Consider the following 11,331-nt stretch of genomic DNA (forward strand, 5'->3'; position numbering starts at 1 on the left):
TTTTCACTGAGAGGATGGGATGTAGCTATCAACAAGTGTGATGCCTCCAGACGATTAGCCGTGTGAGTGACAGCCGCATAGGATCATTTTCCCGAGAGGATTGAAAGTAGCCACCGCTGATGGTGAACCCCTATACACAGCTTGCCATGGAAAGGAGTAAGAAGGATTGAGTTGAAGAAGTGGGAAAGCAGGCGTCCTTGAGCCATACAGTATCTCCATATGCTTATCTGAAATTCCCACCAATGAATCTGCATAAGTGCTCTATCCCTTTTATTATTTCTATTTACTTATTTTATTTATCCAATTTAATTCCATTTGACCCTATGATTCCACTCACTAACTGAGATCTACAAGGTGACCATAGCTTGCTTCATACCAACAATCTCTGTGGGATCGACCCTTACTCACGTAAGGTTTATTACTTGGACGACCCAGTACACTTGCTGGTTAGTTGAACGGAGTTGTGTCCACTCGTGCCAATTTCAAATTCCATAAAAGTACAACTTAAAGAATAGTGATCACAATTTCGTCCACCAATAGCGCTTCCATGAAATGAAGCGGACGCGTCATCCACGCGGTCGCTTGGATCGATTTGTGCTATTAGCGTGAGGGCAGCCTCGCGGTCGCGCAACTCTCTGTTTTAAATGCTTATTACCAAATTTTGGGGTGACGCGGTCGCGTGGTTGACACGATCGCGTGGATGGCCTATTTTGAAAAACGGCGCGGACGTGTGGGCCACGCGTTCGCATGATAGGGCTTGTGCTTCTAGCACGAGTTCAGCCACGATCCAGCTCAACTTTCGGCCATACACTCTTTTTATGTCGATTTAAAGGGCACACGTTCGCGTGGGTGACGCAGACGCGTAGGAGGCATTTTTTCCACATGACGCAGACGCGTAGGTGACGCGGTCGCGTGGATCAACTTGTGCCAAAGGCACACCTCCAGCCACACTTTCGCGTGACTCTCTGTTCAATCTTATTTCTTTCCCACGCACTTGTGATGCGGACGCGTCAGCAATGCTTACGCGTCGCGTGCATTTTTTTTAATATGCAAGATGCAAAATGTAGTATGCAGATGCAGATGCAAATGTTATGAACAATTCCAGGTTCAATAAGAGAAAATGAAACTCAAAAACAAACAAAACTGAATTGAAAAAGGAACGATCATACCATGGTGGGTTGTCCCCCACCTAGCACTTTTAGTTAAAGTCCTTAAGGTGGACATTTGATGAGCTTCCTGCTATGATGGCTTGTGCTTGAATTCGTCCAGAATTCTCCACCTGTGTTTGGAATGCCAACATCCTCCGGGGTCCCAAACAAGGTACGTAAAGCCCTTAGGTGGGTTCAAACAGGCTTGCGAGCTCCCGGAGTGTTGAATGGTAGAATAGATTCCAGGATCCCAAGCTCTACTTATACACCCATCTTTGTCTTGATCTGTATTTTTCCATTCGGGTGATGAGTGATCTGAATCCTCACTGTAGTGACCAAACAGCTTTCGAGATCCTTCCAATTGAGCTTGACACCAATTCTTGCACCTCAAATTGAAGTGTGAAACCTCAGTGAATCTTGCATACCAGGTCTGAGTGTGAGTCATTTCCCGTTTGCTTTTAAAGCCGCAAAGAGCTCTAAGCTGGCCATCTGTCTCAAGCAAATCATATTCAAGTGGAAAATTGAAGATAAACATCAAGGATTTTACCCACTTGAAGTTTGTGTTGAGTGGTAGTGGCCTTGGGATCAGTGTTTTCAGAGGTTCTGCAAGCTCTACTCCCTTGTGGTCTTCTGTGAATTCCTCCACTTCCTTGCAAATTTCTCCCATTCCAACCATGTCTTGGTCAACGTCTTCCATATCTTCCTCATCACTTGAGTCATAATTAGGAGGTTGAGAAAAGTTGACATCTGCATCATCTTCGTATTCACTTGGGGAAGATTCTTCTGTCTCAAAGAATTCACTTGCGAATGCAAGTTCATTACTAGGAGAACTTAACTGGTGACTATCATCATCAAGAAAACATACGTCTTGGGTTATTTCATCTAGTTCTTCATAAGATTCTGCATTGGGGGTTGTGCACTATTCTTCTTAGCATCAATTGTAACGTCGTCGATGGAATTCTCCACAACTCTGGATTCCTGCGGAGGTTCAGCATCTCCTAAATCTTCAACCAATTCTTCTTCTTCTACAATGATAGCGTCCTCTACTTGTTCTAGTACGAAGTTATGTTCTATGCTGTTCACTGGAGCTTCTAATGTCTGCTTCACACCACGTTCTTCATTAGATTCTCCATATGAAGCCATAGGAGTTTGTTGAGTGTCCGATCGTTTGGAAGATAATTGATTTATTGCTTGCTCCAGTTGATGAAAGGTTGCATTAAATTGGTTTACTGATTCTTTGAAGTGAACCTGTGATTCTTGGCTTGATGGATATGGACATGGTGCATAGGGGGGAGGTGGTTCTTAGGAGTAATTGGATTGGCGTTGGGGTGGATAAGGATCATATGATGGCGAATGGTGGAAAGAAGCTTGTGAGTGTGGTGGTTCGAAGTTATGTTGAGAGGATGATCTCTGAGCATAGGGTGGGGCTTGTTGGTAGCTACAAGGCGGTCCACTATATCTATCAGCTTGGTATGCATTATAGAATGGTCTTTGTCCATGATATCTAGGAGGGTGTTGTTACCTAAAGGGGTGATCAGATCCTCTTGGCTCCATCCATCTTTGATTGCTTAGACCTTGATGCATAGTCCTGTTATAGTTTCCATTCCTTGCAACAAAAGTAGAACCAAACTCAAAGCGAGAGGGGTGAGAATTCATAGTAGTTATCAGAAATAAAGGGAAAAGAGAAAAAACAAATAAACAAGTAAAAGAGAAATATTTACAATAACCAATAATAAGGCACACGTTTGCAATTCTCCGGCAACGGCGCCATTTTGACGTTAGGATTTTTTGCTAGTAAAGAATTTTGTAAAATTATAGTCGCGTTGTGAGTATAGATTCTAAACCAACAGAAAATCCCTTCGTACAAACGTTTTGGTTGTCACAAGTAACAAAACCCAATAAATTTATAAACCGAAGTATTCAAACCTCGGGTCGTCTTCTCAAGGAATTGCAGGGAAGTATGATTTATTATTGGTTATGAAAAAACAGTGTTTGGGTTTGAAAAAGGTTTTAAGCAAGAGAAATAGATTGCAAGAATTAATAAATTAATAACTAATAAAACTCTTCGCAAGGTATGAAAACTGGAAGTCCTATTCTAGTTATCCTTATCAATTGTGATGAGAATTGAATTTTTCTCCCACTAAGTTAACCTCTAACTATGAAGGTAAGTCAAGCGGACGGAATAAGTTTGGTTCCTCAGGTCCTAGTCTTTCCTTGGAAAAGGCTAGAGTTAGTGGAACTCGAGTTAATTCTTAAAGAATTCCAATTTTCAATCGACAATGAGTTTGACAACTCAAGAGTTACCAATTAATCAACCAAGGTCAAAAGGGAAGAAAATCTAATCGAATGAAAATAATTTGGATAAAGCCAAAGCATCCATAACATATAAGTCTGAAATACCTCAATTTATATTAAATAAAGAAAATCCTAACATGAATGGCTCATAAGCCAAATAGGCAACATAAGTAATACAAGCATTAAAGTATCTGAAAATAAAAGAGAAATATAAAGTAAAAGGAATGTTGAACCTGATGAAGAGTTGAAATCCTAAATCCTTTAAGAGGAATCCTAATCCTAAATCCTAAGAGAGAGGAAAGAACCTCTCTCTCTAAAAATTACATCTAAATTATCAAAAGTGTGTTATGAATGAATGACTTGATTCTGCTCCACTCCCAGCCTCTAATCTGTGTTTTCTGGGCTGAGAACTGGGTCAAAAATAGCCCAGAATTCACTCCTAGTGCTTTCTAGTTCGTACAGGTCGCGGCAAGGTGACGCGGAGGCGTCGTCCACGCGTTTGCGTGGATTGAAGTTCGCAGATGCGACGCGGACGCGTCATCTATGCGTTTTCGTCACCTAAATTCATGTCAGCTATGGAAAATTATATATCGTTGCGAAGCCCCGGATGTTAGCTTTCAAACATAACTGAAACCATCTCATTTGGACCCTTGTAGCTCAAGTTATGACCATTTGAGTGCAAAGAGGTCAGGCTGGACAACTTAGCAGTTTCTTCAACTTTTTGTATTCCTTCCACTTTTGCATGCTTCCTTTCCATCCTCTGAGCCATTCCTGCCCTGTAATCTCTGAAATCACTTAACACACATATCAAGGCATCAAATGGTAATAAGAGTGGATTAATATTAGCAAGTTTAAAGGCCAAAGAAGCATGTTTTCAATCATAGCACAAAATCAGGAAGGAAAATATAAAACCATGCAAATAGTATGAATAAGTGGGTAAGGACTTGATAAAAACCACTCAAATGAGCACAAGATAAACCATAAAATAGTGGTTTATCAATGACGCGTACGCGTGACCAGTGATTCATTCAGCGACACATACACGTAAATGACGCGTACGCGTGACGAGCGTCACGTGCCTCAGTTACGAGAAAATGCTGGGGGCAATTTTTGGGCTGCTTTTTACCCAATTTCAGGCCTGAAAATACAGATTAGAGGCGGCAGAGTAAAGCTGGAAGAGGGATTGATTCACTTTTCATTCACACATTAGGTTTTAGATGTAGAATTCTAGAGAGAGAGGCTCTCTCCTCTCTCTAGGTTTAGGGTTTCTTCTTCTAATTTCTCCTTAGGTTTAGGTTTCAATCTTATTTTAATTGAGTTTTCTCTTACTTTTATTTGTTTTAGCACTTTAGTACTATCTACTTCCCTTATTGATTCCTTTATTTTGCTAATTTAGTTTATGAGTTAATGTGTTACTCTCAATTTTCATTAATTCAATTTATGTTTCATGTTTCTTATTGTTCAATTGCTTTGTTATTGTTATTTCTTTGCTTTGGTTAGTCTTCAAATTTCCTATGTCCTTTTAATTTTCTATGTTTTTATTTTATGCCTTCCAAGTGTTTGATAAAATTCTTGGGTGGATTTTAATTTAGATTTTTATGTTCTTGACTTAGATTGATTAATTAGAGACTATTGAGTTGTCAAAATTCTTTTTTTTTATTTGTGATTGAAAGTTGCTAGTTGGCTTGAGCCTCACTAAATCTAGTCTTTGATTACGACTTGTGAACTTAAGTCGATTTTGGTCGCTTGACTTTTCTTCATTTGTTAGAGGATAGCTAAGTGAAAGCAATTTACATTTATCATCACAATTGACGATGATAATGAAGATAGAACTTCTAATTCTCTTTCCTTGCTAAGAGCTTTCTTAGTTATTAGTTTATTTTCTTTCCATTTTACTTTCTTGTTTCTTATTACAAAACCCAAAAATATACTTTTCCATAGCAAATAATAAACATACTTCCCTGGAATTCCTTGGGAGTCGACCTGAGGTTTAAATACTTCGGTTGATTTTATTGGGTTTGCTTAAGTGACAAACAATCTAAACGTTGATTGAAGTTTAATTGTTGGTTTAGAACTATACTTGCAATGTGATATTTTTGTGAAAATATTTACCAATATTTTTCTTCCATCAAGTTTTTAGCCGAGGCGTACGCGTGATTAAGCCATTTTCCACTGACGTGTACGCGTGACCGACACGTACGCGTGACCTTGTGCAGAGCCACCGACGCATACGCGTGGCTGATGCATACGCGTGACGAGCGTTGCGTGCTGCAATTAATAAAACTCGCTAGGGGTAATTTTTGGGCAGATTTGGAGCCAGTTTCAAGCCCAAAAGTGCAAACTAAAGGCTAGGATGGAGCTGAGACTGAAGACACTTGACTTTTCGCTTTTAGTTTTTTATTAGTTTTGAATTCTAGTAAGAAAAACTCCTACTTCTCTCTAGGGTTTTGACATTCTTATTTTTATTTCGAATTGAATCTTGGGAGAGCTGCTGCTACCTTCATTCCTCGTCATTTTATTTCTAGTTTTTTCTTTAATTCCCTGAATACTCTTTTTCATTTGGTTATTGAATTCATGTTTGGATTTTGTTTCACTTGAATTTTATTAATGCGTATTTCTATGTTTATTTTTATTGCTTGTTTGATCATTGTTAATTATTTTTAGTGCTAATTTTGATTTAATTAATTTCTGATAATTATCATGTCTTTTATTTACACCCACCATGGGTTTGTAAAAATGGCATTCATGATAATGGAGAAAATTTTCCAACTTGGTTAGGGGTTGAGTAATTGAAACTCCTTGAGTTGTTATACCCAAGTATTAATTTGTAATTGGAAATTGTTGGCTAGCTCAAATCTCACCAACTTTAGTCCTTTCCCATGAAGTGACTAGGACTTGTGAGCTAGAGTTAGTGATGCCCACTTGACTTTCCTTCAACTGCTAGAGGATAACTAAGTGGGAGCAATGAACCTTTATCATTACACATGGGAAAGACAAAAAGGATAGAAATTCCAATTCTCTCCCCTAACCAAGGCCTTTTATATTGATTTATTATCAACTCTTACTAGTTATCCATTGCTTTAATTTCTAGCTATTTATTTTTCCATTCTCAATTTTAAAAAACATTTAGGAAAATCCTTACCAATAACTTGCATCTTGGGTCAACTCTTAAGGTAATGACCCAGGATTCTAATCCCAGTTATTTATTATTAATTTTGACACATTTGAAATTGATAGTGGAAATTTCGTCGGTTAAGGCTGTACTTGCAATGTGATGAGCGGATAATTTATACGCTTTTTGGCATTGTTTTTAGGTAGTTTTTAGTAGGATCTAGCTACTTTTAGGGATGTTTTTATTAGTTTTTATGCAAAATTCACATTTCTAGACTTCACTGTGAGTTTGTGTGTTTTTCTGTGATTTCAGGTATTTTCTGGATGAAATTGAGGGACCTGAGCAAAAATCTGATAGGAAGCTGACAAAGGACTACTGATGCTGTTGAATTCTGACCTCTCTGCACTCGAGATAGATTTTTTGGAGCTACAGAACTCTAAATAGTGCACTCTCAATTGCGTTGAAACGTAGACATCCAGGGTTTTTCTGAAATATATAATAGTCCGTACTTTATTCAAGTTTAGATGATGCAAACTGGCGTTCAACGCCAGTTCCAAGTTGCATTCTGGAGTAAAATGCCAAAAACACGTCACAAACCATAGTTAAACGCCAAAAACATGTTACAACTTGGCGTTTAACCCCAAGAGAAGACTCTGCATGTGTAAAGCTCAAGCTTAGCCCAAGCACACACCAAAGTGGGCCCCGGAAGTGGATTTCTGCACTTAGACTTATTTCCGTAAACCCTAGTAACTAGTTTAGCATAAATAGAACTTTTTACTATTGTATTCAGAGTCTTTTGATTGATCTTTAATCAGTGTATGCAATTTTAGACCTTCATGGGGGTTGGCCATTCGGCCATGCCTAGACCATCACTTATGTATTTTCAATGTGGAGTTTCTACACACCATAGATTAAGGTGTGGAGCTCTACTGTTCCTCGAGTATTAATGCAAAGTACTATTGTTCTTCTATTCAATTCATACTTATTCTTATTCTAAGATATTCGCTGTACTTTAACATGATGAATGTGATGATCCGTGACAATCATCATCATTCTCACCTATGAACGCGACTGACAACCACATCCGTTCTACCTTAGAACGAGCGTGTATCTCTTAGCCTCCATTCCGAAAGATCGGAGTCTTTGTGGTATAAGCTAGAATTATTGGCGGCCATTCCTAAGAATCGGAAAGTCTAAACCTTGTCTGTGGTATTCCGAGTAGGATCTGAGATGGAATGACTATGATGAGCTTCAAACTCGCGAGTGTTTGGCGTAGTGACAGACGCAAAAGAATCACTGGATTCTATTCCGACATGATCGAGAAAAGACAGATGATTAGCCGTGCTGTGACAGAGCATTTGGACCATTTTCACTAAGAGGATGGGAAGTAGCCATTGACAATGATGATGCCCTACATACAGCTTGCCATGGAAAGGAGTAAGAATGATTGGATGAAAGCAGTAGGAAAGTAGAGATTCAAGAGGGATAAAGCATCTCTATACACTTATCTGAAATTCCCACCAATGATTTACATAAGTATCTCTATCGTTATTTTCTGTTTATTTATCTTTTAATTATCAAAACTTTATAACCATTTGAATTCGCCTGACTGTGATTTACAAGGTGACCGTAGCTTGCTTCAAGCCGACAATCTCCGTGGGATCGACCCTTACTCACATAAGGTATTACTTGGACGACCCAGTGTACTTGCTGGTTAGTTGTGCGGAGTTGTGACAAAGTGTGATTCACGTTTAAGAGCACCAAGTTGTTGGAACCATTGTTGATGATCACAATTTCGCCCACCAAGTTTTTGGCGCCGTTGCTGAGGATTGTTTGAGTTTGGACAACTGACGGTTCATCTTGTTGCTCAGATTAGGTAATTTTCTTCTTATTTTGTTTTTAAAAAGTTTTCAAAAATCTTTCAAAATTTTTCTTCTTTTTCGTTTGTCCACAATTAATTTTTGAGAAATACAAAAAAATTAATAAAATCATAAAAATAAAAAATATTTTGTGTTTTTTGTTTGAGTCTAATGTCAATTTTTAAGTTTGGTGTCAACTGCATGTTTTAAAAATTTATACATTTTTTGAAAAATTCATGCATGGTGTTCTTCATGATCTTCAAGTTGTTCTTGATAAGTCTTCTTGTTTGATCTTCATATTTTCTTGTTTTGTGTCTTTTGTTATTTTTCATATGCATTTTTGCATTCATAGTGTCTAAACATGAAAAATTTCTAAGTTTGGTGTCTTGCTTGTTTTTTCTTTTCTTGAAAATTTTTCAAAAATAAGTTCTTGATGTTCATCATGATCTTCAAAGTGTTCTTGGTGTTCATCTTGACATTCATAGTGTTCTTGCATGTATCATTGGTTTGATCCAAAATTTTCATGTTTTGGGTCATATTTGTGTTTTTCTCCCTCCTCATTAAAAATTCAAAAATAAAAAAAAAAATCTTTCTCTTATTTTACTCATAAAATTCAAAATCTTTGAGTTGACTTAGTCCAAAATTTTTAAAATAAGTTGTTTCTTGTAAGTCAAGTCAAGATTTCAATTTCAAAAATCTTATCTTTTCAAAATCTTTTTCAAAAATAAAATCTTTTTCATTTTTTATTATTTTCAAAAATTTCAAAAATTGTTTTTCAAAATCTTTTTCTTAATTTTATTTCATAATTTTCGAAAACGTTACTAACAATTAATGTGATTGATTCAAAAATTTGAAGTTTGTTACTTTCTTGTTAAGAAAGGTTCAATCTTTAAATTCTAGAATCATATCTTTTAGTTTCTTGTTAATCAAGTAATCAATTTTAATTTTAAAAATTAAATCTTTTTCAAAACAAATTTCAATCATATCTTTTTAATCATATCTTTTCAAATCATATCTTTTTCAAAATCAATTTCAAAATCTTTTCTAACTTCTTATCTTTTCAAAATTTATTTTCAAATCTTTTTCAACTAACTAATTGACTTTTTGTTTGTTTTACTATTTCTTACTTTTTTCAAAACCACCTAACTACTTTTCTCTCTCTAATTTTCGAAAATTCCTCACCCTTTTTAAAAATTCTTTTAATTAACTAATTGTTTCAAATTTTAATTTTAATTTCTTCTTTTAATTTTCAAAAATCACTAACCATTTTTCAAAAACAAGTTTTGAAATTCTTTCCCTCTCATCTCTTTCTATTTATTTTATTTATTTACTAACACTTCTCTTCATCTTAAAATTCGAACCCTTTCTTCTCCTCTGTGTTCGAATTTTTCTTTTCTTCATTCTTATTCTTCTTTTCTTATACTTACATAAAGGAATCTCTATACTGTGACATAGAGGATTCCTCTTTTTTCTGTTCTCTTCTTTTTCATATGAGCAGGAGCAAGGACAAGGACATTCTTGTTGAAGTAGATCCTGAACCTAAAAGGACACTGAAGAAGAAGCTAAGAGAAGCTAAAGCACAACAATCCAGAGAAAACCTTACAGAGAACCTCGAAAAAAAAGAGACATGGCCGCACCCAATAACAATGGTGGATGCGCAAGGATGATGCTTGGTGATTATACTACACCTACTTCCAATTTTTATGGAAGAAGCATCTCAATCCCTGCCATTGGAGCAAACAATTTTGAGCTGAAGCCTTAACTAGTTGCTCTAATGCAACAGAACTGTAAGTTTCATGGACTTCCATCAGAAGATCCCTATCAGTTTTTAACTGAGTTCTTGCAGATCTGTGACACTGTTACGACTAATGGAGTAGATCCTGAAGTCTACAGGCTCATGCTTTTCCCTTTTGCCGTAAGAGAAAGAGCTAGAACATGGTTGGACTCACAACCTAAAGATAGCCTGGACTCTCAGGATAAGCTGGTCATGGCCTTCTTGGCCAAGTTCTTTCCTCCTCAAAAGCTGAGCAAGCTTAGAGTGGATGTTCAGACCTTCAAGCAAAAAGATGGTGAATCCCTCTATGAAGCTTGGGAAAGATACAAGCAGTTGACCAAAAAGTGTCCTTCTGACATGCTTTCAGAGTGGACCATTTTGGATATATTCTATTATGGTCTATCTGAGTTCTCTAAGATGTCATTGGACCATTCTGTAGGTGGATCCATTCACCTAAAGAAAACGCCTGCAGAAGCTCAAGAACTCATTGACATGGTTACAAATAACCAATTCATGTACACCTCTGAGAGGAATCCTGTGAATAATGGGACGCCTCAAAAGAGGGGAGTTCTTGAAATTGATGCTCTGAATGCCATATTGGCTCAGAACAAAATTTTAACTCAGCAAGTCAAAATGATTTCTCAGAGTCTGAATGGATTGCAAAACACATCCAACAGTACTAAAGAAGCATCTTCTGAAGCAGAAGCTTATGATCCTGAGAACCCTGCAATGGTAGAGGTGAATTACATGGGTGAAACCTATGGAAACACCTATAATCCCTCATGGAGAAATCATCCAAATTTCTCATGGAAGGATCAACCAATGCCCCAACAAGGCTTTAATAATGGTGGAAGAAACAGGCTTAGCAATAGCAAGCCTTTTCCATCATTTTCTCAGCAACAGATAGAGAATTCTGAGCAGAGCCCTTCTAGCTTAACAAACATAGTCTCTGATCTATCGAAGGCCACTCTAAGTTTCATGAATGAAACAAGGTCCTCCATTAGAAATTTGGAGGCACAAGTGGGTCAGCTGAGTAAGAAAATCACTGAAACTCCTCCTAGTACTCTCCTAAGCAATATAGAAGAGAATCCAAAAAGAGAGTGCATGGCCATTGATATAATCAAAATGGCCGAACCCAAAGAG

General features: G+C 37.2%; 1 non-coding gene across 1 annotated transcript; it reads right to left on the minus strand.

Annotated features, from left to right (window-relative positions):
• Positions 1-10,443: 10,443 nt before the first annotated feature.
• Positions 10,444-10,551, minus strand: LOC127741345 (small nucleolar RNA R71). The gene has a single exon (XR_008002297.1). It is a non-coding gene; the product is annotated as a small nucleolar RNA R71 (small nucleolar RNA).
• Between the last annotated feature and the right edge of the window lie 780 nt (positions 10,552-11,331).

The sequence above is a fragment of the Arachis duranensis genome, chromosome 8 (assembly GCF_000817695.3).
Source record: "Arachis duranensis cultivar V14167 chromosome 8, aradu.V14167.gnm2.J7QH, whole genome shotgun sequence".
Classification (NCBI taxonomy): Eukaryota; Viridiplantae; Streptophyta; class Magnoliopsida; order Fabales; family Fabaceae; genus Arachis; species Arachis duranensis.